Raw genomic sequence first — 5003 nt, 5'->3', positions numbered from 1 at the left:
TGTTTTGGGGTGAAACACATGTGCCTACTTGTTACTTTCATGCTTTCCTGTTTTCACATCAAATACTTGCTATGTTCATTAGTACATTTATAGTACATGATTTCATTACATTTTATGCTATGTATGCCCATTGTGTGCATACTTAGTACATCACTTTTCAATGCATTTCATGCTACATACGCCCATTGTGTGTATACTTAGTACATTGTTTTACATTGCATTTCTGTTGCATATGCTCATCCAGCATATGAACACATTATACTACATTTTGAACCGTTGTAACCATTTCACTATGTGAACCGTCTTAACCCTTTGATTATATGAACCGTTCGTAACCATTGAACCATGTGAACCAGTTGTATCTGTTGACATGATTTACATTTGATAATAGACATTTGACTATACATAAACATTTCTACAATTGTTAAACATTTCATCTTGATGGTTTGGTTTGAGTAAGTGATCTAAGTAACGAGGCGTGTGTAATATGATACAAGCATGGTGGATACGCCGCTGGTACTTCCTATATATAAGTGTTTGTATGATATTACATATCGTAGCGTTATTTGAATCATTTCAATTTGAGACATATAACATTTTATACAAATAACACACTTTTCACAAGACATTGATTTACAAACAACTTATCTTATACAAACTCATTTTACATGGTTATTCATTTAACCATACATTATTCTCTTATTTTTTTTTACATATCATCTGATCTTATCGTTTTTCAAATGATTTACAAGACAAAGCAAATTACAAGGTTCATGACTAAACATTTTCTCAAACATAAGTCATGAATTATGTTTTCACAAAACCTATGTATCTCACAGGCATTTTTATGCTGACGTACCTATTTTCACATGTGTTTTCAGGAGATGATGCATAGGACTTATCAAGACATACTTAGGCAGACCTGTGCCTTAGTGACTTAAAACGAGACAAGAACTAGTTAATTTATGTTATGTACTCTTTGGTTCTTGTTTAAAACAATGTAAACTTTCATGTTTGATTAATAAAACGAAACTTCAATTGTCATGGATTTGAAACAATAAATTCTGTTACAACACTCCCCGACGTTTCCGCCACGTTTTGTATGTTCTTCGTGGTCGGGGTGTGAAAACTAACGACGCTCAATACACATATAACCGAAGTATGCAATATAGACAAATTAAAAGAAAAATTAAAGTCAGCACTCACCTGCTTTATCTTGTTGTTGTTGTCTCTTGTTATTATGTTTTTCATTATCTTTTTCATCATTGTAAAAAACACATGTTCCCCATTTATCAGACAATGTATCTATCTTGCTTCCCATGCTGTGACCTGACATGCGTTACGAATTCGCCACATCCTTGTAGGATCTCAACAATTCATCTGATGGCAATGCTCAAATTAGCACGCGAGGAGCATAAAAACTTTGATATTATATCTCAAATTTGCTATATACTATAATAAAATTTGAGGATAGTGTTGAATTCGTAGCATAATCCATACTAATTTCCAATCGAAGACCTAAATAATCTTAAATTTAACAAAATTACAACACAATTCTTTGTTGTTGCTTCTAATCCCTAACCAAAAACAAATTTAATGAGATTTTAGGAATAATGTTAAATCCATATAACAATACATATTAAATCCTTGGCTGACTTCTAGGCTTGTTAAAGTTCAACATTTGATCAAAAACTCAAAACCCCTCTTTAAAATCAACTATTCTTGATTAAACTTCTGCAAGAACAACATCAAACCATATTAAATCCCAAAAAGACTCAACCTTTAACAATCTTTAGCAATCGTTAATCAATAATTATTCTAAGATCTAACAAATTAGCAATGAAAATAGAAACATGCAATCAAGAAAATCAAAGGGGTTACCTGATCTACAAAGAGGGCAATGGCGAAAGTGAAATCATGTTGATTTATAATTAATACCCATGTGATAGATTGCAAGATGAGAGAAGGGGATGAGTTAATTGCTAAATAAAGTAAAGGATTAGGGCGGATTACAGGAAAGAAAGACATAAAAAAGAGAAAATGTAGAGAGAGAAAGAGGTACGATGAAGTGGGAGAGACGAATGGAAAAAAGGTTGTTCTAAATCGATTTTTAGGTCTTTGATTTTGGATGTAGGAATCTCCAGTGATGCTGCCACCTGCCATGTTCTAAGTCAAAATGTAAGGAGAAAAAGAATGTCTTTAAAATGTCTCTTTATTTGTTTCTAAATTCTATTTCTTTTATATATATGGCTATTTTTTATTTTTTATTCTATATATATTCTTTTATAAAAAGAAGATGTGTATATTATATAACCACGTTTGGTTACCATTTTTATTAACATCAATATATTATTTTATTGTTGTGAAAATTTTAAGAATGGTTTAAACTAAATGACCTAAGTTAAACACTATGAAACTTTGTTATTATTTGATGATTACTTAAAAAAAAAAAGATTTAAAAATGAGTTACTAAATAGTAACAAAGTTTCATAATTGTTATATTTGGTAAGTGTCACACCCTGACTTTTGCGGAAGCGTATGTTGTGTGACTGGTTTAATATCATTGCATTCAATCATAATAAACAACTATATGATCAAAACGATGTTCATCCATTCGTAAAATTTAAGTATTACAGACACCAGTTATTTAGGTTTTAAAACACAACCTTTGACTAGGTTACAAACCAACAAAAGTGGATGACATCTAAACTTGAAGTCTACTTCTAGAAACAACACCCGCGCCCAAGATCCAACCTGTTACCTGAAATACATGTAATTTTGGAAAAACATGTAATTTTGGAAAAACATCAACAAAAGTTGAGCAAGTTCATGCGATTTGTATGAGTGCTGAGAACCTTGTAAACCTTTGAGAATCTCCTTTGAAAATAGGTATGAAAAGCATTTATGAACAAGTCAAATTAAAGTTTTACAAGGACATTAAAGCATGTGAGGACATCGGGAGCACTCGAAATGAGTAGGCTTATACCCTTGTCGATTCCCTCGACTATGTCGAATTCTCCTTTGACTATGTCAATTCACCTTGACCATGTATATGTCAATTCACCTCAACTAATGTCGATTCACCTCGACTAATGTCGATTCACCTCGACTAATGTCGATTCACCTCGACTGGGACACCGAAGCACTCAAGTGGTCACAAGTACCATGAGTGGGGTTCGGCTGTACCCGTTAGATCTAACCTTCGTCCCTAATTAAGAATTAATGGCATTTCGAACTTAATCTATGCTTACATGATCTAATTAACTCATTTCATACCGTTTAAACATTCGTAACATGTATTCCACCCCCGAGAGTTATAAAGCCAAAAACAGTTAAGAGAAAAGGGGGACATGAACTCACTGTTTTGCGTTCTTCAATCCGACGAAACTCAAGCTACTATTAACGTGCACGACGACCTACAATGTGCTACTGTCTATTAGGCGAGCGGGTCGTGCCTTGACTTTGTGTAAGTTAGTGTCTTTGAGTTACGTTTTATTGTGCCTTCAGTATTATTCCAAGTCTAACTTAGAGAATATATATATATATATATATATATATATATATATATATATATATATATATATATATAAATCGATTTTTCTCCAAAAAATGATATATTTCATATTTATATGAGAAAATATATCTTTGATTCCAATAACATTGTATTTTAAGTTTGTTGAGAAACTATATTTCCTTCAAGATAATATATCTTCTAAAAATATCAAGGAAAATATATATTTATACTTGCCAAAATAATATATGGAAAGTACTTTGTATATGTAAGAGAGTATAAAACGTCTATTGGTTATGTGGAAAGTACTTTGTAAATCAATGGAAATGCTACTGCGGTTTTAAAAGAGTTTACATAAGTTGAAAATTTGTCGGTTCTTATGAAGTTTCTTTGCCCACGTGTTTTGAATTTAATTGATGTATCGAGTGAGGTTTTGAAAAAGTTCTAGAGATTAATAAGTTTGCATCGTTTTAAGTAACTTTGTGTTAGAAACTTCGAAGTTTACAGATTCTTGTGAAAAGGTTGATCCTTAGGAAAAGAATCTTGGTATATGAACTTAGTGTTTTGCAGGAAAAGCGTCCTTTAAATAAAAATGTGTTATTGATTTTAAAAGAAGTTTTAGTAAACGACTGAATAATATTTGTAATATTCTGTATGAAAAGTTGGTTTAATTCTCAATTGGAAAATAGAATTCTTTAGTATATTGATGCGAGACGAGCGTGTTTTAGTAATTACGTGAAATATGAAATTCTGTGGGCAATGGTTTTATTAGACCGCCTAGGTTGATAAGTAGCATTTCGTGAAATTTTGAAAGTCGAGGAATAGCGTTTATGGTATAAGTTAAGAATTTTGTGTGTGTGAGCTATATGAAAATAGATTGTAGGATAGGATATTAGTTTATATAACAATGCATATCGCAATAATTAGGGACTTGACTAATGATAAATGATTTAGATATAAACATGATCGTATTTACATAATATAGTCTTTTAAAAGAAAGCATTGGTAACGATCACCTAGGTAAGGGAATCACGCAAAATCCGTTGGTGAGGTCGTTGTAAGATGAGAAAAGAAGCGAAGTTAATCGTCAAGGTAAGGAAATCACTCCTATCTCGATGATATGTCTCTGCTCGTTACAAAAGCTTAAATAAAATTACGTGAAATCATGCATGCTAATAATGTATAATCGTATGAAAAGTAAGAGTAGATGTTGCGCAAAATGAAATCTCGAAAAATTGTTCAAAATTGACAAAAGATCGAAAATAATAAAGCGTAAGCTCGAATAAAACTTGGATGGTTCCAAACAGAACATTGACTAACCAAAGTGGTCGAAAGATCTTTTGAAATTGGGAAACATGCTTTGGCCTAATAGGTGGAATACTCTCACCGATATCTCGGCTAACGGTACTCACCCTTCCAGTTACTACATGTTCCCAATCAATCGAAAATTCGAGACTTGGCGGGACTTTTGAAAGTCAAGGAGCGGAACTAG

The sequence above is a fragment of the Helianthus annuus genome, chromosome 1, assembly GCF_002127325.2.
Source record: "Helianthus annuus cultivar XRQ/B chromosome 1, HanXRQr2.0-SUNRISE, whole genome shotgun sequence".
Lineage (NCBI taxonomy): Eukaryota > Viridiplantae > Streptophyta > Magnoliopsida > Asterales > Asteraceae > Helianthus > Helianthus annuus.
The sequence above is the reverse complement of the archived record's forward strand: the minus strand, read 5'-3'. Positions refer to the sequence as shown.